The sequence below is a fragment of the Sylvia atricapilla genome, chromosome 7 (assembly GCF_009819655.1).
Source record: "Sylvia atricapilla isolate bSylAtr1 chromosome 7, bSylAtr1.pri, whole genome shotgun sequence".
Lineage (NCBI taxonomy): Eukaryota > Metazoa > Chordata > Aves > Passeriformes > Sylviidae > Sylvia > Sylvia atricapilla.
The window spans coordinates 8,072,255-8,095,107 of NC_089146.1; the positions used below are offsets into that span (position 1 = coordinate 8,072,255).

Consider the following 22,853-nt stretch of genomic DNA (forward strand, 5'->3'; position numbering starts at 1 on the left):
TCATTACAGCTGGTGGATGCATTGATCTGCATTTCCATATCAAGATTTGTAATGGAGTTTTTATATCTATTTCACCATGGCCTCAGCATTTACCTTGGGTCTTACCCCTTACTAAAACCAGAGGAACTTTTTTCATCTTCTACTAGGGAAAAGTGATTTGACATCAGGCTTTTTGTTTGTTAAAGCTCTTCTTGTCATAACTGTGAAAATGCTCTTATGACTGAGCAGAAAAAGTAGGTAAATACGTTTGCAGTCCAGATATCTGTGCTCTGTTGTTCTGCTGTTATCTTGGAAGACCTGTTCTGATTTTAATTAAACTCCTTGTTTAATTTTAGAAGAAAATGTTTTTCTGTGATCTAATTGTTATAATACATAATTACCTCAATTAATAAGTAAGAGGAGGAATTCAGGAATTCATCTGACTGTGTGTATCACAACGTGCTAAATGCAAGACTTTGTCTTTGCTGGGTTTACATTTCCTGCAGACACTTGAAATACAGACCACCACAACAGTTTACCCAGGGTAAAGCTGAAGTATCACTGCCTTGCCTGAGGAAAGAGATAATAAGACTGTACTTTAAAAATATGTGATGATTACTTAATCTTACTAAAGAGTATAAGCAAGCCTCCTGCTGGCCAAGCATGAGGAACTCCATAGAAACATTTGATTTGATTGTCTGTGTGGTGATGATATTACTGCTAAAACTGGCATCCAGCTTTCAGCTAAATTCCTGCACAACTCTGAAAAAAGCTGTCCCAGGAGCACACAGAGTCAGGGCTAGCAGACTGTACAATGAAACACTTTTGCTGATTTACAGGATTCCAGCTCTTGATGAAGATGCATGACATCTCAGATAATGCCAGATGTCTTGCTGGTTGACTGTCAGGTAAACACAGACTTCATCAGGATTATGGCTTGGTTTTCATAGTACCTTGCATGTTTGACTAACATCCATTCTATGGACCTTGGGATGCTCTTGAAATTTGCCTCTCTGGTGGCTTAGCTTGACTTTGAACTTCAGAGAAACAAGGTTTGCTTTGTGTGCAGGTGGTGGAAAGATTTTACTGTTTGGTCTACTCTCAGGCTTGTACATTTAGTGAAAAATGTAATGTCTTCATATGTACAAAGGTATCTATTTTTAAGCCATTTGTAGAATCAAGGAAAATTTTGTGGGAAATTTAATTTCACTGCATTGCCGTGTTGAGGGTAGACTGACTCATGAGTGATAAAATCTTGGATGTGCTTGTAATTCATACAGAGTTGTAATCCAGGCTCATATGATCCCATTGGGACAGAGGTGATGTGATTTCTTCTAGTAAACGAGACATCTAAATGGAGTCCACTTTTAAGGAATACATAGCACCAGAGGATACTGCAGGTGTGAAGCCACACAGTCCTGCAGCTCATGCCCAGTAATGCTGCTTAAATGATACACTGGGGCATGCTTCTATGTAACTTGCCATCAGATGACATAAATTCTCTGACAAACTCCTAACTACACTGAAGCAAACACTCTTGGAGTAGGCTGCAGTACTGGAGCCAAGCAGTTAATCAGGTGTAACATGAGGTTTTGACGTGATTTACTGCCTGCTGGTAGCTTGTACTGGGACTGTATTGTCCTTCTGTATGTACTGTGTAATAGTTTTAAGCTGGCCTTAGACAGGAGCCTATTGTAAACATGCTGCCTGGCTTAACTGGGATGTCCTGTAAAAATAAGTTAATAAAAACTGAAGTATTCTATTCCTACTATTTCTGTTCCTCAAACTATTGCCACCAGTAAAGTACAGGCTGTGCTCTTAACTCTTGCTGTGCTGATGCTTTGCTGATGCCTTCTAGAGTTGTAATTCTTGTTTCAAAGCTGCTCAATCATTGTGTACCCTCTCATCTGGATGCTGCTGTGCCTGAGTTCTCTGCTGCTTTCGCTTGCACCAAAGTGCAGAAGTTACCAGAGAAATAAAGCCTTGTGCTCAAAGGGTTCACAAAAGTTTATTAAGACTTAATTTATTTCATGTCCCTTCTTGTCTTGGCTTACTGAGGTCTATGGAGTGAGTTCTGAAGGCAATACTTTATTTAAGTTAAAGGACTTTTTAAAACAAGGTAACTTGTGTTTGATATCTGTGTTTGCCAGGTCCTTGTAACCTGGAGCAGGCAGGTCATGGTGCAGCAGTAAACCCTTCATGGGGTGTGATTTTCAGAAGTATATGCTGAAAAACCTCATTCATTTGGACAACTTTCACCAGACTTCCTGCCTGGGGACAGATCCTGAAAATGTGAGTTCTTGCAAAGAGAGGTGCTCCTTGAAACAAAAGGATGTATTCTGGGGGGTTTAGACATCTTGAATTTTTTAAGGAAACTGATGCAGAGACGTGCATGCTGAGGGGCTGATCAGAGAAATAACTGCATTTTTTAGACAGGGTGACACATTTAGGAGAACCTCAGAGGAGACAGAGACCTGCATGAGGGGCTTTTGTTTCCTAACCTGCCTGCAGTTCCTGGAGGAGCAACACCTCAGTCAGAAGGAATTGCAGAGAGTAGCAGTAAGCAGAGAATGATGCTTTGGAGGGATTTCTGTTTCCTCTCTCTCTTCTTGCCCCAGAGCTCTGTGAAGTACAAATCCTCTGGAATATGGCCACCAGGATTTTAGCAGGACCTCAAAGGGACCTGCTGGCAGCTCTAGAGGAATGCATAAATCCCAGTTTGAAACAGCCCATTCCCACCACATCCATTTTTTTAAAATAAAATAATGATGTCTTTCCTTTTTTGAGTTAATATGAAATTTTGAATGTAAAGTAGGCATCAAATGTTTTTAGTAAGGATTTGAATTGCCCCCACAGTTGGAAACAATACTTGTATGTTGGGTGGTGGTTTGGGGAGGGAGGAGGGTTGTGTGTGTGCAGCTGTTGAAGGCCATTAAAAAGTGACCTGAGCCCCCCTGAGAGCAAGCCTGGCATTAAATGTAAATTGATATACCAGGTCTCAAACACTAATTTCAGATTTATGCAGGCAGGGTTTTGCTAAATGTTCTTATTCTAGGTATTCTGGTTACACTAATCTTTCACATACTTTTAAAAATAGACTGCACAGCAAGTGATCAGCTGTTGGTACAAGTTAATAATTGAGGAGTTAATCCTTCAAATCTGAAACAGAAGAATGAATTCCCCTGATGTATTTCCAGCACAGTAGTTTATTTAAAACTTATCTTAAAAATAAATAAGGAAGTAAGGACAGTTTTGATTTTTATGTTACTAAAGGAAAAATTATTTTTCTTGGTTGATTTTTAAATTAAGAAATTTATGTTGTCGTTGCTCTGGTAAATGTTTATCACTGAATGCTACAGGACCTACTGTTGTGATTGTGCTGCTTAAAGTTTTAGCAGAGCTTGGAAAAAAAATTGGCAGACAAAAGGATGGTGGGTTCTGACTTAGATTTGAAAGAAGCTTACAAGCAAATGTCCCATGACGCAAACCCTGCTTCCTTAGTTCTGGCTTTTTTTTTTCCTTCCCCTTGATCTCACTAATTTAAAATTGCTGCAGTGAACTTTAAAAGATGGGTGTGGTGGGTGTTTTCTAGGCATTGGTAACAAAACTGAAGTTACTTGATCAAGACAGGGGAGCTGGCCATCTGAGGTAACATGTTTGCAGGGAGACAATTCCTTGTAAAATCCCAGATATGGTGCCTCACTATTGCAGTGGGGACAAAGCAGCGGTGTTGACCTCTGCTAACAGAGATGGTGCTTGTGTAGAGCTGAGGGGACAGTGGCAGAGACCCAGCACCAGTGTAATTATTCAGGAAAAACTTAACAGTTTGGAGGTGGCAGAGAGCTGCAGGCAGCTAAATCCTTCAAACAGCCTGAAGATGGTGGCAGCTGGCTGGCTGGCAGGGCTGGCTCTGTAACTTGCCTGTGTTTGCAATTGCCTGAGTGCTGCCATGTGAAAATGAGCTGCCAGAAAGATTTCAGAGGTAAAAAGCCATATCCTTGGGTCCATGGAAGTGCTTAGTTTGGGGTTTTTTTAAGGCTACAGTTATTATTTATTTTGATTCCTGTGAGTAGGATAAGTTCCAATGGCTCTGGAAGCAGCTGTGCAGGACAGTGTTCACCTCTTTTCAGTGGGAATATAGAGCTGATGAGTTAGTGTGTACCTTTTGTGTGTGCTTATGAAATTTTTATTATTGTTGTATTATTATCATTATAATTTGTTGTTGTTGGCTGTTAGCTTAATGAAAACATAAGGGACGGAACTTAATTTTTACCATCTAACTTCTGTCTTCAAAGCAGCACCACCAAAAGCAATCATGTAACATTGCACGTAAATGAACTACTTTGAGGTGAAATACAGACAAATTGCTTATTTTCAGTAAAAAAGGCTCCTGCTCTCCCTTAACTTTCTGTTTTTCAGCTCCTGTCTGCACTGGTTTGTATGGGAGTTGCACAACTTATTTCCAGTAAGGTAAAGGTGAATGTTTTCCTGTTCATGTAGAGAGGTGATGAACCGTGGCCCTCAGAATACCATTTATTCACTCAGAGGTGTTGGTCATGGTAGTCATGTCTTGCAAAACTTTTTGCCCTCACTTGTGTCTAAATTTTTCATTGTTGCAGTTTAGATTCATCATTTGTTTCCCTCCCCAAGCCAGTGAGATTCAGGAAGGAGTTATGGCAGAAGGTTAAAACCTGTTATAGGACTTGGTATTTAAGCTGCGTGCCTTTTGCATACAGTAAAAGCATCAGGGATTAATGAAAGCATTTTAATGGATTTCTATGCTCCTGGATCATAGCAGAACCATGAGATCACTATGGATAGCTTGACAATTTTTCAGACTGGGTAGTGGTCCTCTATATTATTGCTAGAGTTTTTCAATGCATTTGAAAAATTACCTGGTAAATGAATGATGGTTTTACGTTCCCCCCCATTTTTATGCTGTGTAAGATACACAGTAAGGCTAATCAAAATAACTTTGACAAATACAGAATTAATCTTAAACTCAGTTACAGGTTCATGTGCCTTCTATCCTTTTCCTGAAAAAGTCAAGCCACTCTAAAATGTCATTTCACACCACCTGTACTCTCTGGATTCACATTCATTCCCAAGTGAGGACAAAAATGTCCCTATAAATACACCTAAGAAACACCACCAAAACAAGATAATCATCCTGTTTATCTGGAGGTAAGGTCAGAAGACCAGTTACATCTGCCTGGGACATGTAGGTTCTCTCTTAGCATGTGGAACAATTGCTCTGTATGATGCCTGGAGCCAGACTGCTCAGTGCACTGAAAGGTGATGTAAAAAATGGCTGGAAGAGCATGGGCTTGTCCATGAGCAGTTTGTGATGCCTCTGCAGCCCTGTGTTTCAGTAAAGCAATTCAGACTAAGCTGAATCAGAAATACATTAATATTTCTAGTCATTCTTTTATCCTGTATCTTGTATGCCATACCTGTATCTTATCCATATGACTTTACACAGCGTGATTATAAAAATGCTGCAATCTGAATTACCTTTATTCTGTCACCAAAAATCCAATGCAGAAGGCTTGGAAGTCAAAGATTCTCACAACTTCCTGGCCACAAGTCCACTATGACATTTTGAGCGTGGTGGGCATTGATTCTGAATGCAAGACCAGAAAGCTGTTACTTCATGTTGCTAATAAGTTTATTGATGAAATGTCACCATATGGATCACTGTCATGCATGCAAAAAATAAAATCAGTGTGCATGGCTTCACCCCCCTCTAAGTCCTAGGGACCCCAACTTCTCCCTTAGTAATGAGACTCCCAACTTCTTCCTTGGTAGTGAGACCCCTTGACTTCATTCTGGCATCTTCCCTGGGCCTTAGGTTGATTTTTATATGGTTCCTTGAAAGTGCTCTGCACTGCTGGAGGGAGCCATAAGGAGTATTTAATGCAGATGTAAATCAGATGCAGCAGAACACAATAGCCCTGTTCATTGCTCTGTTTATAAAGTCATTTAAAAAATGAGAAGAGTGAGTTCAAAAGAGCAGAATGAGCAGAACATGTCCAAACTCCATTAGAAACTGGACAAACTGGACAGAAATTCACATTTTTCTGATAGAGTGATAATTGTTTGTTATAGGGACCATATGGAGCTTGACAAGAATAGCTGAGATGAGACTAACAGTTTTAGACATGAGCTTTCTTTAACCAATCATCAAATTGGTTAATGTTTTTTTTCCTCCTCACCATAATCAAGATAAGGCCGCTGCAGTGAAACACTGCAGTGGATAACACTAGGAAAGACTTTCCATGTGGATGTAAGTTTGTCCATTTTTCAATGACAGCAAAATGTCCAACATTGTTCTAAAGAAAAGGGCAGCACCTGCCTTTAGGCAGACCTTGGTTAGTGGATTGCAATTCTTTGTACAATCTTTGACTGTTCGCAAAAGATTCAGGGCTTGCAAAAATGCAGGCCTGGAGCATGCAAGATTCAATATATAGCCCTGTTCCCAACAGACTGTTTTAGGGAACTGGGGAGAATTCACATCTCATTACTACTATATGTATTTTTTTTTTTTCAATTTCCCTGATCTAGTTTCAAAGCGTAGAAAACACAATTTCTCCCGTCTTTTGATTGCCCAAGTAATTTTGATTGTTAAAATACATTTTGTATAATTTCTCCACTTAGCCTTACAGTGCCCCCTTTGAGCATATCTTTTAATTATACTGAATCAAGCTATGATTTTGCTGGCTTAAAATATCCAAGACTGAATGCCAGTAGCAATGTGTTTGGCTACTGCCTTACTCTAGTTCTGCCAAAGCAGAAAATCCCTAGGCTATTCACTCCTGATTTTTTTTTAAACATTTTTTGGGGGGGTATCAAACCTTAAAACAAGAGATGCATGATTCAGTGTTGGTTTTGATTGACTTTCAGACTCATTTATCAACACAGGTTTCTTCCTCTATGCAAAAATAGTACATGGGTGATCCAAAGTAATGGAAAAAAAGAAACAGTGCTTGCTTTAGCAATGAGAAGAGAAGGGATTGGAATTGGCTCAGCATGGAAATGTAATGGTGGTGAATAGTAAGCCTTGCAGATAGTGTTTACAGCTGTAGAGGATGTTTTCTTGTAATCTCATTCTTGCCTTTATAGTTATTACACAGAATAAGTTATTTTGTTTGCTCAGGAGATGTCTGTGTTTGGCATCCTGCGGGGTGGGAATACGTAATGCTTTTTTCATTTCCTAGGAAGCATACACTCTGAAGGAAGAGAACAAGACAATGTTTAGCACGTCCTTTGTGCCAATAAAATGAGTTACATACATTATTGTTGTGTTAGAAAGCAACTATAGCTAAATTATTAACAAGGGAAGGGGCAGGGGAAGGAAATGCTGCTCAAGATTTCTTAACACAGATACTGGAAGATACAAGCCAATGAGCAAGAATTTTCTTTTTTAAATGAACAAAACACTAAACAAACTTGGATTTTGGTTTACTTTTTAACTGCCTGAACTGAAAAAATGTGATATCTAAGATCATTTATCAGCCTTACTTAAAAAAAAAATATATATATCTATATATATAAGGCAGGACTATAGATATGTATGGTGTCCCTAGTTAAAATTACTAACTGTTGTAATATTAAATTAAATGGGTGATTATGTCTCAAAACACCAACTCCAAGGGAACACCTACAGTGAGGGCTAAAAGATGACTTCAGCTCGTGGTAGAAGTCCTTGTTATGCTTCATTCCATCCTGACTGTGCTCTTGGCCCTATCAAAGGTGGTTCAAGAGTCAGTCTGGGGCTCCCAGCCACAGTTCCATTTGCTGTAGCTGGTGTTCTCCTAAGTTAACAAATTTAGCTGGCATCTGGGAAAAGGGATGCTCTTCCTTTCTTTTCTTTTTTTTAGCTTCAGCTTTATTTCTGTGAATAATATGGGAAAATACAAGTTGAGGGGAGCAATTTTCTCAGTTGTGCATGGTCTTCTGCTAAAGAGGACAGATGAGCTGTGTGTCCTAAAGCAAAATATTGCTATTTCAGTGATAACTGGGTGTTCTTTTTTTGGATAACAGTGTGCTGGTGAAATTAACCCTGTATGAAGCAGTGGCATGATCCTGCACTGTGCCTGGGTTTCAGGAAGCTGCCCTTGCTACATGCTTTTTCTGAAGTACAGAGATAAAATAGTTCTAAACAGAATGCCCTGAAACCTGTGTCTGTTTAAAAATATCCATGTAAAGTGGACAAAGGATGATTATGGTAACAATGAGGTTTCCATCACATCTTTCTGTAAATAGCTTGGAATCTGAGCTTCATGATGTGTTGTATTTGGAGTGGTGGCAGATAAGAAGAGCATCAGAAAAAACCCCCAGGCTTTCCTAAGGAAGTGTTAATGCAGCTGCAGGATCAAGCTAAAAGATGATGTCCTTTGTCACCTGATTCCTGCAAAGCTCCAGAGTAAGTGCATGATTTGCAGGAAGCACTTTATTCACTAGAGTAGGAATTCTACCAAATTTCCTAGAAGTTTGTTTGGAGTGAAGACTGAAAAAGCAATAAGGAAAACAGGCTACAGAAGTATCTTGAATATTACTGACAAATAAGAATGCACTTGCTCCCTAGTTAGCTGAATCTTGCTTGCTGAGGATAGGGTTTTGTTTCTGCTGATTGCTGGTCTTATTAATTGCTATTTCATTCCCCTTTTTCTGTTGCAGCCCTTTTTGAAACGCTTCAAAGATTAAACTGCAGTATTACTGCAGAAGTGAATAATACAGATGCTGAGTGAGCTGGTGCACTAAGAAAGGATTCTGCCCTGAGGGAGGAGTGGGAAGCTCCAATGTAACATATTCGATGTCTCAAGAGTGAAATGTCCATGATTAACACGTTCATGAGGGGCTGTTGTGCAACACAGGACACTGAACAGGTCAGTGAGGAAGCATTTGAAAAGCCTTCCTTTAGCAGACTGATAATTATGCAGGGCTATTATAATTTCACAGGAGATATTTCACTGTTTCAGCTAAACCAATAGATATGAAAAGCATAAGTTCAAAAGGCTTCATAAAAATCTAATGCTAGTAGAAATAGTTTTGTTATTAAAAAATTTGCACAAAAGCCTTTTTATTTTAAATTAAACACCTCTATGCTTTTTTGTAACAATATCACAGCTGTGGACTCTTGGCATAATCAAAAAACCAATAAAAGAACTAATCAAAGGATAAAAAGAATCTGTATAAATTCACCTCATAAATGAGGTGAAAGGACTAGTTTTCTGAAGGGTTTGTTTTTAAAACTGATGTGATATTTGCTTTCTGGCTTTCAATATGGCTTTAGTTTGGAATCTTCTCTCCTAGAATGAACAAGAAATAGCAAATCAGTACATCCTGTTGTGTTTGACTTATTACCTTTTGTAAAAAGCTTCAGCATCTCTTTCTAGTTTTCAGATACACAAACCTTTTAGAGTGAGGATGTACCTTTCTGTTTTCCAATAAAACTCCAGGACAGCTTCCTTTAGTCTCTGGGTTTACAATGACAGCCCAAAACTCAGCATAGCTGGCTGAGGCAAAATTGCATCAAATCCTAAACGTTTTGCAATCTAAAGTCCAGAATTCAAGTCCAGCCACTGCTACTCGGAATAAGCTCATTCCTTCTGGTCTGATCAATGCTCAGCAAATAAAATCTGGCTGTTCAAAAGATTGAGGACATGATAAACTCAGACACTTGCCCATATCACAGTGTGGATGTTTAAAGAAGACCTAGTTGTTCATTAACATTGATAGCCTTTAAAGGAAATCCTTGCTTGTGTCTGAGCTTGATTAAGGCCTCTTTCCTCTCAAACTGCACTGTGTAAGGTAATCAGGGTTGATATCCTAGTTTCTGCTCTGAGGGGGGAAAAAAAGCAATTTTCTTTGTGAGCTTTGAAATCTCGAAGTGGCAACAGTTGGTGAGTGTTTGTATGAAATGTGCAGTGGTCTCTGCAGTGCTTGTTCATTCCTCTGAGCCCCTGTCTGCTGGAATTTCTCACATGGAAAGGTTATCTGCTCTTTAAACAAGAAAATGTAAATTAATGTCTTTTGTAGGAAACGTGCTGAATAAGGATCTCCCACAGACCTAGTTCTGTATGTAGGCTGAGACAGTTCCTGGACTCGAGCCATTCATTTTTCTCTCTACAGTCAAAAACATTCATTATAGCCTACGTAGCTTTACTGAAGTCTACCAGCTTTGTTTGCAGTAAAGATTCCAGCCTTTTGGAGACTTTGCTATCTTTTCTGCTATGCTATCTTGATATAGATACCAACCCTAATTCTTCCAATGAGACAAATGTGTTTTAGCCATCCTTTCACCAGATCACAGAATCTCCCTTGCTAGATACAGAGCAGTACAGCAAGGAACTTTGACCAGTCTGGACTCTTCTTATTATTTTTGTATTAAGTAAATGGGTTGGGTAAGAGGAGCAGGCACTGTTTCCTCATCAGTTTCCTGATATTTATAAAATGTATAGCAGGAGCAATCCTTGTGCTCTCAGTACACTGCATCTAACTCTCACTGGGAGGGGTGATGTGCAGGAGGAAAGGTTAATTTTTAAATCTTATTCCTTCTGGACCCCCATGGCCTTTACTTTTTTAAGGAAAAAAAGTAATTCATCCCCTAAGCAGGCACTTCAGAGCTCATGGACAAATTCTGCAGAAGAACAGGCAGCTTTTAGCTGCTTTTCTCTCTCAGCTGTGCTTTCCTAAAGAGAATAATCATAGAAACCATAGGGTCGTGGTTGAGCCCTTTATAGTTGTGTGTGTTATATTAAAACAGTAAATCACTTTCATGAATGTGCTTTTTCTGTGTGGAAGCTGTTGGGTAATTTAGTACAAAGTCAGCCGAACATCTCTAGTTACTTCGGAGATAGCGTGTCCTACAGGTGGTTTGAATTAATACTGGTTCATGGCTGTCTAAAGCAAGTAGCCAGTCTGATTGTTTAGTTAGAAATATCTCTATATATGCATGTGAAATGTGACCTTCAGACCTGTTGTGGTCTGCTGGGTAATACCCCCAAAATGTCTTGGCATGGGGTTTTAATTTATCGTCCTGTCTCGTCACATTTTTTACCCTGTATTGGAAGTGGGCACAATACCTGGGGCTTTTGTGGGATTGTCAGCCCCAAACTTGTGCATCTGTTTGAGGAAAAAACCCAGTAATCTCTGTTAAGCAGTTATTATGGATTTTACAGGGAATATTTTCTGTTCAAAGCCTGCCTCAGGCCAATTCTTCTGCTTCAAATTAGTGTTCATTTAGGAATAGCACTTAAATGTGAGCATGGTTTAGGAACTTCACTGTAGCCCTTTGAGAAGTAGCAGGGCCTTTTTAGTCAAATCACTATCGGAGGTAAATGTGGTTTATTATTTCCACAATAAAGATGTTTCTTAATAAGTGAATATGAAAGAAAGTGAACGTTTTGAGGAAAAGACAGGCTGTAATCATCTATTGAGGTGATCTGTGAAAGCAAATGGTTTGGAATACATATTTCAGGACAGGACATGCATAGGACCAAGCACCATAAATACACAGAATTTGATAATAATGTGAGAATGAGAATCTAGATATTTCATAGAATAATAATCACAGAATAGCTAAATCATGCACAATCTGTGAATCAATGGAAATGCTCTTATAAATTACACTTTTTACTGAGAGAGACTGTTTAATCTGGTGACATTTAATAAAGTATATTCTTGGATTCAAACAGGCAGTGGAACAGCTCTGTAGCAGCATTGATGAGGAGGCAATTTCATCTCTCATGCCTTGCTTCTTTCAGTGGAACTTCAGTTGGTTCTGGCTGGGCTGGGTTCAAGATCCTTGCCTCAAGAAAGCCGTAAATATCTTCTCTTACAAGCACTGTGTTCACCTGTGATGGAAGCAGGAGCACACCACAGACATATGTTATTAATTTGCTGCTTCTTGGCAAAAATTTGCACTCCTAAAGAGTTCACTATGTTGTAATAAAGCGGGAGAACAAAGAAATTGCTCTTTGCCTGCATATAAGGCACGCATAATCCCCAGTGAGGAGTTAACATTTGGGCAACAGAGGAAGAGTTCTGGTGCTGGCAACATCTGCCTGGCATGTGCAGTCACATCCTTCGCAGCTGAGTTACCTTTCATGGGCATTTCTTGCAATTAAGGTGGAAGAAATAATTGTACCCGAGCTAAGTTAATATCTTTTCTTTAGCTGGCAGGGGATGTGGAAGGCTCTCAGGTTTACAGAATTAGTAAGAAGGAACTTCCAGAAACGTCTAATTTTGAAGTTCTTTAGCCATTGATTTTTCCATGCTGTGATTCTCTTTCTTATTCCTACTGCTTCCATTATTGCTGCCATTTATGGACTGCTGGATAGCCAGCAAGGAGCTTGGCTGAATTGTCCATCTGTCTGCACTTTTGCTTGGACTCAAAAAGGGTTTGGATCCACAGCTTAAAACTTGCATAGACAGTTCCCTTTTAAACCCTCCTTTAGGAAAATCACACAGGCGAGGAAATCATACATTAAAGAGAACACATACATCATAACTTCTTTGTCTGTAAACTGCCTGGAACTAATTGTTCAGAATTAGTATTTGGGATGAGACCTTTTAAAAAGTCATTCTCTTTTTAACTTCTGTTGGCTGAAGTGGTGCAACTCTTCTTCTAACACAATCTTCTGTCAATTGCTTATGTAAGGAGTGGGCGTGCATTTAAAAATTTCTAGTGGAAATTGCAGACCAGTTTTAAATACTGGGAAAAATAATAATAAAGCATAACTCCTCAACAGAATTCCACATCATTTCACACTACCACACAGGGATTGTCACTCCCAGATGCTAGCAACTTGTTCCACCTCAGTGTGTGTCATGAGAGATGTAGAATTATAAAATATACTTGAGTTTATTCTGAAAGTGAGCTTGCATATACCTACAGTTCCATTTCAGTGCCTTTGTGGTGGGTAATTTTGTTTGCAAGAAGAGACTTTTCCCTGCTACTGTGTGAATTCGAACTGAAGATTTTTCTCTTGCCACTTAATGTGCTGAGTGATCTGGCATGAACTCCTGGATCTCACATGACACTGGGCCTTTCCCTTTCCTAATTACAGTTTCTATGACTTGCTTGAGGGGGTACTTGTGAAGGGATGCATGCAGCCCATGTCTCAAAAATATTTCTCTTGCAGAGGGAGGAAAGATTAACTTGTTCTATTAGGAAAAATGGGACTTTCTCCTCTTCAGTAACACAAATGATAAAATCCTTCAGGGGAGTGAGGAAATATCACTTAGGAAGTATGCAATTTCAAGAATTTACCTCTGATCAGGCTGTTCCTTGAACTCTTGAAATATGTTCCAATTTTGTAGAATTAGCAAGATGGCAGTTCAGAATGTTCATGCAGCTCTCATGCTTGTTTTGAGATCTCATATATATGTTTGCACTGTATAGCTCATGTCTTTTGTTTGTTGGCTTGTTTTCTTTTTTTAATTTTGCTGGGTGTACTTACTCTTAAACTGAAAAGCAGAACTACTAAGTGAACACTGTGTCTCAGATCCTGTGCTTAGTCCTAACACACATGGTAAAATCTTTCCTGGGTCTAGACCTTCAAGCTGTCTTATGCAGGTCTTTGCTGCAATGAGAAAGATTCCGTGCTAATTGGAGGCATATTGCTGCCTCTGGACAAAAAGCCCAAGTCCCTCCTTGGCAAAATGAGGAGACATTACAGCAAAATGGAAAGCTGACAGTGTTTTGACAGGTGGAAATACAAATCCTGTACAAGATCCATCTCGGGGAAGGCAGATGATTTGTCTCAGTACTGAGTGAACTGATGTTTTCCAAAGCACCTGAGGAGCATTCCATTGAGTGGCTGTACAGAGCCACTGCTCCTTCTCCGAATTGTGTGCAGTTTAATTTGCCACAACTGGGTGAAGGATCAGCTGTGCTTTCTGGGCTTTTTAGTCTAAAACCTGGAATTCTCTGGACCACTGACAGCTTGTTTGTTGAATCATTCACTTGTGTACATCCAGTGCTCAAACCTGTGGTCGTTTTCCATGACAAAGAAGCCAGAGACTGTTACTGTTAAAACTCCTGCTCAGTCTTAGAGTAAAATTTTCTGTCGTTTTTTGAGTACTGGGGCTTTTTTTGCCTGAAGTAGAACAGTATTCTGACTACTGTAAAGTATGTTCCCACAATTCCTGGTACACTTAGAACAGAGGCATAGCTGCTGCATTTTATGAACATGTAGAATTTTCTTACTGAGTGTAGGAAAAATGGCTAAGCATGCTCTTGTGGCTAAGAATGGGCTTAGAAACATGGACATCTAAACTGTTTTCCGCTCTATCAAAGAAACGCTGTATTTAAGATTTTTGTTTTTGGTTGAGTTATTCCTGCTGACTCAATTTCTTCATTTATGAATAGGAAAAAAATTGATCTTGTCTAGTTAATCTCTCCATATATGAAAATTGTATATGCAAAGAAATATGAAATAATAAAATCACATCAATCAGTAAATATCCTTCTGTATGAAAGAAAGATTAAGAAAAACAAGGGTTGGTATATTTTTCTTTGCTTTTTAGCTACTGCAAACTTATTTTAAGTTATAAATAATAATACCTGCCTTAAGTACTGATTTGTTACTTCTGGTATTTAAATGCGTGGTTCAACCAACTCAATGCATTTGAGAAACCTCCCATCCAGTTTTAATTGATACCATCAGGTGTCTCTGTATTTCTGGTGAGCTATCCTCATCCTGGCACCATGAACTGGGACTAGATTCCTCTCCTGCCTTGCTGCAAATCCTGACAGGCAGTGCAAATTGCAGTTCACAGGAGTTTTGTTCTCTGATGTGGCGGGGTCAGCTGCTCTTTGCCTCTCTTCCTGACAAGGTTGGCTAGGAGGTGCTTCCAGCCACTGGCTAATGCTCTTCTGATTGCCAGGGACTGTCAGAGGCCACTCCAAGGGCTGTTGTGTGTTTGATGCATGGTTTGTCAGGCTAAACCATACCCTAAATCTCCAGCTTGGCCCTTTCAGTCTCAGCAACAGCCAGTTTCACAGTGGGTTTTGTACCCAGCTTCTCGCCTTGTGAAGCTGTAGACTTTAAGGCTGCAAGAAATTGTAATCCACCCTGTGGAAACATCCAGAAAAAGGAAAGAAGAAAAAAAGAGAAAGATTATTTGTAAATAAGTAGCTGTTAAACTGCTCTGATGTACATGGATGTCTCTCACAGCTTTTGGTAAATTGTGATGCAGCAAAAAAGGAATGCACATTCCCATTTTCTTCTCTGAAATGGGTATAGGTTGTTGGTGAACAAAACCTCTGCCTATGCCCCTTCAGGGTGACATCGGTGTGCTAAAGAAAGCATATTTAATGATTCAGTAGTTGGAAATTCCCCTTAAATATCCTCCAGGTTATACCTTGTGTTTGAGAGAAACCTGAATGTGTGCTGAATACTGATTGTCCCTGAGCTCTTATATGGCCCAGGATATACTACTTGGCTATGAGAAATGAGCCATATCTTGCAGAAAATAACTGATCATCTGTGACCAGGCATGTCTTTAGTCTATTTTAGATTTATTATTATTATTTACTACAGATTGTTCCAGTGGTAATTATGTAGTCCGGTAGATGTAGTAAAATGAAAAAATTTCCTAGAGTGAATTGGATACTCTTTGCATTGCACTAACTTGCTTTAGGAAAAGAACACAGGTTTTGGGACCTATGTTTCTTCTTTTGCTTGCTCTACAAAGCAAAAAATGTAAGGTACAGTGATAGGCTGCTAATTCTCATTTTATAGTGAAATTGGAAAATTGTGTCAGAATAAGGATGATATCCTCTTTCACACAAACTTGAAACAAGGTGGGGAATGGAGTGCTGGAAGGCTGGGGAAAATTCTGGATAATTTTTGTTTCCTGGAGGACAAGGCAACTTCATGAAGATATTTTATTATATAATAATAATAATAATAATAATAATAATGTTATACATTCTACCAAATATCACCAGTGGTCATGGATGGAAGTTCTATTTACAGGAATCTAAGCATTAATTGGGCATAAAGAGTGCACTTGAGAAGTAACCACATTACCCTTTTTGAAATACTGTGGAAGGAAAGCTCCACTGCTTTGTAGCCCTGTGACCCTTCTCTTTGGATCAAATGGAGAATTTTAACCTCTGAGATAAAAATTTTTGTATTTCACTGCCGTGGTGATGGCTTATGATAATTTTAATGTGTTAAGTTGAAATGTGTACGTTCTCAGTGAAATGCTTTCAGTCACGGTCTTGGGATGTTTCATTTTGTTCTGTGTATGTTGTAGATAAATACTGTTGACTGGACGGTAGTTGCTTTCCTTACTGAAACTTGATTTTAGTTTTCATTTAGATTTGGAGTAAAAGGAAATTGCTTTTTAAAGTATTATTATTATTTCTCTTCCTTATTTGGGAAAGAATGCAGTAACTATCTCCCAGAAAGTAAGTTGAGTCATGAGCAAAGCACTTACCTGAAGCGAGAAAGAGGTGAAAAGAGAGGGTCATGGTGCTACTCAGGAATGGTTCTTGCCTGTGCCTCTTTCAGACTACCCCAAAGCTAAATTATCCTCCTGAGAATATCTGCATCAGGCTGTCACTGTTTTCATACAACTGAGTTGTGACCAAGCCCTCGGTTATTCAGCAGGAAAAATATTTTGTTGAAGTAGTTTTTAACCACTTTTAATGAAAGCAGTAATTAATTTCACCAATATTAAAAATTAAGGGCAAGACAAACCTTAGGAGCCAAGCATCTGTGCTGAAAACAATAAAATAGCGATGAGTCTATGAATCAGCAGGGCTTCAAGCCTCTAATTCCTGGGATTCATCTGAGAGCTGTCTCTAACACTTGTACAGTTACAGATTTGAAAATTGTGTGAGAACGCTATCTCTTTCTATAAACAGAAGGACTACCAAGGAGATGTGTATCTGAAAATGCAGTACTGACTTTGAAATATCTGAAGTGTCTTAATGAGGAAGGCTTTTAGAATGCATTTTGCATCTTCGCTGTGCGGTTCCGATCACGTTGGAATGTGATTATCTTCCACATGCTAAAGAGTTCTGGTTGTGTATCTGCAGTTCAGCCCCTCTTCTCACTGTTATCCAGCAAATGTAGGTTTAGCTTGGGGTTGAATGGAAGCTTGTTGCTGTTTAAAAACAACCCAGCTTGGGAAAAGCCTGCTTGCAAACATGAGAAAGTAACAAAATGCGCTAATTGGTTTCTTAGGAGAAAAGCACCAGCAGTGAAACTTTTCACACTGGGTATTTCGCCAGGAAGTATGTCAGTGTAATATACAGACCTGCACTCTCCGTCTCATCTGTGAATGGAGAGTTTTCACGGGGGTGAGGGGAAACTTTCGTTCCTTGCTCTCAGTCCCTGAAACACCAAATGAGCCCCTTTAGAGCTTTTTCTTTTTTGCCCCTCTTTTCACACAATGGGGCAGTCGCTCTCCATTGCTGGTGGCTCCTGCGCTTCTCAGAGTCAGCATTGGGCAGATAAACTATGTTATGTCAAAGCTTGCTGTAAATACTTTCGGGTGCTTACACTCACTTGAGGAACTACTGAAAACATTCTTGCAGAAACCGAGTGGGGGATGTTGGGTTTCACACCAAAACAGGCCCATTTCTCTTTTTGCTTCGTTTTGGACGGCTTAAGGTGAGGCTGGAAGAAATAGAGAACTGCAGAGCAGGCGGGTCTGAAACGCGGGAGACCAGGTGGGGAGGGCGGCGGCTCGGGGGTCGCGGGGGTGGGCGCAGCTCCAGGAGCGGGCGCAGCCCCGGCAGCGGGCCCAGGGGTGGGTGCAGCCCCAGGAGAGGGTCCAGGGGTGGGCACAGCCCCGGCAGCGGGCCCAGGGGTGGGTGCAGCCCCGGCAGCGGGTCCAGGGTGGGGTGCAGCCCCGGCAGCGGGTCCAGGGTGGGGTGCAGTCCCGGCAGCGGGTCCAGGGTGGATGCAGCCCCAGGAGAGCGGGTCTAGGGTTGGGTGCAGCCCCGGCAGCGGGCCCAGGGTTGGGTGCAGCCCCGGCAGCGAGTCCAGGGTTGGGTGCAGCCCCCAGGAGCGGGTCCAGGGGTGGGTGCAGCCCCCAGGAGCGGGTCCAGGGGTGGGTGCAGCCCCCAGGAGCGGGTCCAGGGGTGGGTGCAGCCCCGGCAGCGGGTCCAGGGTGGGTGCAGCCCCTAGGAGCGGGTCCAGGGGTGGGTGCAGCCCCAGGGGAGCGGGCCCAGGGGTGGGTGCAGCCCCGGCAGCGGGTCCAGGGGTGGGTGCAGCCCCGGCAGCGGGCGCAGGGGTGGGTGCAGCCCCGGCAGCGGGCGCAGCCCGGACCCCGCGCAGGGAGCGGTGCCCGCCGGGCGGCGCTGCGGGCCCGGGGCGGGCTGCGGCGCCTCCGCCCCTGTCGGGCGGGCGGGGAGGGGCCGGGGCTGAGCCCCGCCGGCTCCGCTCTGCTCCGCTCCGCCGGCTCCTCGGCAGGGCAGCGTCCGCCGGCGGCTCGGGGCGGGAGGCGGCGGGACGGCGGCAGCGCCCATCGGCGGCAGAGGTACAGCTCCCCCGGCGCTCCGCTTTGTTTCGCGGCACCGAGGGCTCCCGGCGGGACACGCCGCCGGGATGGGGAAAGGGATGGAGAAAGGGCTGGGGCGGCGTGTGGCGGCTCGGCGCCGGCTCTCCTGTGAGGAGGGAGCGGCGGGGCTGGGTGCGGGTGCCGAGCGCGGCAGCCCCGGCGCCTCCTGGGCTCGCCCTCTCCGCGCCAAACTGCGGCTTCGGGACGCTCCGCGGGCGGGTGGCTGCCTGAAGTGTCTGCTGGATGGCAGCGGCGCTGGGACAGCTGCTTTAGGCATGGACACGGTGCGCGCACACGCGGGGATTGTCCGGGGCTCGCTCCCTCGAATAGGAGTGTGTGTGTGTGTGTGTGTGCGTGCTCTTTCTGGGAAGAGAGCGTGGCATCTGTTTCTTCTTGTCTGAAATAATTACCCTGTGTTGCGCGGCTTTGCTGGATTCAAAAGAACGGGCTCGGGGGAACCGTGGGAAGAGTGCTGGTAACTTGGAGCAGGATGATGAATTCTCCTGTCGGGTAACACTCGGAGAGGAGATTTGAGGAAGGGCTTTCCGGGGCAGGGTCATTGTCCCAGAGAACTTCCCTGAGGGGACGGGTGGTAGAGCCTCCCAAGGAAGACCGGCTGTCTGCGCCCGTGGAGGCTGTCGGATTCCGTGTGGGACATCTGCCGCCGCTGTGTTTTGGGAAGGGCATCCCTTTGTTCCTCGGAGTGGCCAGACTCCCCGCTGGAACAATGGCCTTCCTAGCAGAGCCCAGGGAGTGGGGCTGGCGGTGCAGGCACCAAGTGCTCCAGCGCTCACTTGCCTCCCCACGGTACTTCTGTGCTCACGCGTCCGTGCTCACACGCGCTGATTGCTTTTTCGAGTTATTGAAAGCTTTGAAATTTCAGACCATGTCATTAAATCAGTTGCTATGTATTTAGCCAGGACCACTGTTCCGAGGGACAAATGTAACAGTAACGAAATAAAAGCTACCTGCTCTTCAAATTTATGTCAGAGAAGCTATTTAAAATATATCCAGATTGGAAATGACCACTGGCGTAAAGGTCAGGTAAAACTCCTGACTTTGTGATTTTTGTGTCGAATCATGAGCCTTCCATATCCGTCTGTCCTATTGTTAATTGTGAATTAAGGCTGGCAACAGGCTGCCCATCCTTCCCTGAATGAATCATCACTTTGTCAAGCCCTGTGTCAAAATCAAGGCTTTCCCCCAAAGTGTGCAGTGTTAGAGAACAGAAACAGTCCAACCCATCTGTTAAAGTTCAGTCCTGGCTGCTTTTAAACATCTGAAAGGTAGCGACATTCTTCTCATCATATGCTTTTATTTCCAGTTGTCCCAGGCCTGAGTTTAAGAATGCCTTCAATTTAGTGCTTAACGAAATGTGCTGCCTCTGGCTTAATTTTGTGTGAAGGTGTAAGGGTTGGAGCATTCCCATTCTTCCCAAAGTAACATAAAGTGGTCACTGCTTATGTTGGCTTGTAGCAGTTACTGGCGTGTTGGGTTGCCACAAGTTCCTCCATATCCTTAGGATGTTTCTGAAACACCTATGTGGTGTTGGATACCTAAAAGGCTTCTGGCTCCTTACGAGCACCACGGACAGATTGAGTGCTCGGCAAAGTGAAGGTGAAAGGACTCATGAAAACATCTTAAATCTCAGAAACTTGCCTTTTTACTCTCCTTTTTTGGGTAAGGGACCTTGTTAATTCACACCTGTGGGGAGGAACTCTGTGAGGAAATGATGCTAGGGGCCAGTAGTTTAGCTCTGTTGTGTTTCAGGCATTGTGCAAGACTTGATGCGATTGCCTTTGGAAGGGCAAATGTACATTGCAAGCCTACTAGTGCTTCTGGGGGAAGGGAAAATAAAGTCTGGCAAATGAGGAGAGGAAGTGGGAGAGAGCAATTGGAAACATAAGGAAAGCCATTAATTTTTCCCACTGTGCACTCTTAAGAAACTGCTGGCAACATACTGGAGATACTCTGCCTCATGGAAGTGTCAGGGACTTGCTTCACATGATTCTCTGAGATCATCTGGTTTCCCTGAGCTCTGTGGGAACAGAAATTCCTCCTGCTGGAGTCTGATCTCATCTTCCTTCGGCAGCAGTAGTAGCAGTGGCTTGGGAATTGGAGAGGAAGGTGAAGAAAGTGCCAGTGGGACGGTTTGGAGAAGAGCTTAGTTCTGGTGTAGGCCAAGCTGGACACTGATTCCTCCTTTCATTTTTGCCTTGTGTGGTCAGAGCTGGGACAAATGCTGACATACCCACCAGAGTTCAGTGCCCTTTCGGACTGCTGAGCTTATTTAGCACAGCTCATGTACCAGACTGTCCTATAAAACTTAGCCTATATTTCATTCATCTTTTTTTTACTGTACTAATGAACAGCAAACTGAAATGGAAAGTGGTGACTTGAGTGACTGTATGCATCAAGCTTGGGGAATTTCCTGAGTTTGATGAAAGACAAAAGTAAAGGGTTTTTCTCTCCCTTATAGCTATGTAGTTAGTCTATTAAATTCTCAGAGCCTTCTAAGTAGCCTCTTCTGTTTGTTGTGGGACTACTGGCAAAATTTTTAGGAAGATTGAAGTAGCAATGACCAGCCCTGGGGTCTGTAACTTGATCTACAGCTTTTTCTCTTCAGCTGGGAAAGGAAGTAACAGCTCTTGTTACACCCTTATGTAACCTCTCCATTCATATCCTCCAAAAAAGAAGGAAACCAGAGCTTGATTTCTGGGGTATAAGCTAACATCAAGGCATGTTTTGTCATAAAGAAACAGTAAAGAATAACATTAAATTTCTTCTGTTTTGCAGTTCCCAGAATAATAAAAAAAAAGTCCCCAAACCCACAACCCTCCCAAAAGTTAAACATTTTAATTTTGTGCTGATGCGATAGTGGAAATCTCTGCAACTCTTTGTCCTATACTGTGAAGTAGCTGTTAAAGAGGATAACTACAACAAGGGTCTTTTTGAGAATCTTTCCTGGTATGTTTGAGCATTAGTGTCAAAACATTCATTCTTTGCAGTTGTGCCCCAGTTTGCTGGTGGTTTAGGAAAGCTTTGGTCTGTTGGTGTGTATTACTCCAGATTTTAGTTCTAAACAGTGTGAAGATCAGAATCTCTTTTTTGTTGTTGGTTTGGTTTTTTTGTTTCCTGATAGTGGTATAGCTTTTAGAGAAAACTGAACAGAAAGTTAATCTTTTTGCCTCTCCCAACTCCATTTTACTGCTTTCCCTTCTGGTGTCACCAAGTAAACTTGTATCCATTTCTTCATATATATTTTAAGTCCTATAGGGGAGTCACCGTGGTGATGAGAGAGTTTCAGTGAGAAAGACTAGTGCTTAAAAATACAGTTTCAGAGGCAAAGAAGAATTATCAAGTTCTCTTTCCAGAGGCAAATTGGTTGGGGAATTCTTATATGCCGACAGTAAAGCAGGAATAATGGACCCCGGAGGCCAGAACAACATCTTTTTTCGAGTGCTTGGGCTTTTGGGAGGAAAGCAATCAAGAGGTGGTCTCCAGCCTAAGTGACCAGATTTAACACTTCAGCAAACAAACTAAAAGCTCGAGATAAGGAAACCAAATATCCAGAGTCCCAAGGAGTAAGGGCAAGAAATGTTTACTGTCACTAAGATTTTCTTTCCTTTGCAGGGTGGGTGTATCTTGGGCTTATGTAATTGCCTTGTCTCTGGCTTTGTGAATAGCTGCCTTGGAATTGCTTCTTCAGTGTGGGTGCACTGCTAAACTTTTCCTTGTTCTCCATGTCTTGGAGAGGCAGCAGCCCTTCCAAGGGTCTTGTATTGGCACAAATCTTTATTGTTGGGCAGAAGGACCCTGAGAGCAAAAGACACCAGGAGGAAAGTAAGAGCTTTTATCAAGGAGAAAAAGAGGAGATCATTGTGAGGAATAGGTGCTGAGTAACGGAAAGGTTGGTGCGTGTTGTACTGTCAGAAGTGCTTGTTGAAGATTTCTTTATTTTCTAAATAGTGGCAGCAAGGAAAGACTAATTTTTCCCTACTGCAAGCAGAAACTAGTTTTTAAAAGTCTGTGACCACAGCCTGGTCAGCACTGGTACGAGTTTCCTGGGCCCACAAATATGCTTTGTATGTAAGCTCTCTTGCTGTTTGCTCTATGCTTTTTTTCCCCTGTAATATTCTATAATTTTCATAGTTTCTTCACTCTAAAGTGCTACTGGAGGTACTTTGAATTGCAATAAGAGTACAAATATAAATTGCAAATGAGAATAATTAAACTGTGGGCTTAGCAACAATGGAAAGAAAAACAGGTAGTGAGCCATGACATCCTGAAATGTTTTGTCACATCCCGAAAAGTTTCTACCATTTTATATGCATTTTCTTTATGGA

General features: G+C 42.1%; 1 protein-coding gene across 4 annotated transcripts in view; it reads left to right on the forward strand.

The window, feature by feature from the left end:
• Positions 1-22,853, forward strand: part of MYO1B (myosin IB) — a 200,390-nt gene that overhangs the window by 75,327 nt on the left and 102,210 nt on the right. For 3 of the 4 annotated variants that reach the window (XM_066322538.1, XM_066322540.1, XM_066322542.1), the window contains exon 1: positions 18,404-18,486. The exons of the other annotated variant lie outside the window; for it this stretch is intronic. The gene's annotated coding sequence lies outside the window, so the exon portion shown is untranslated. Of the gene's footprint in view, positions 1-18,403; positions 18,487-22,853 lie in introns of those variants that run through there. 4 annotated transcript variants of the gene reach the window in all.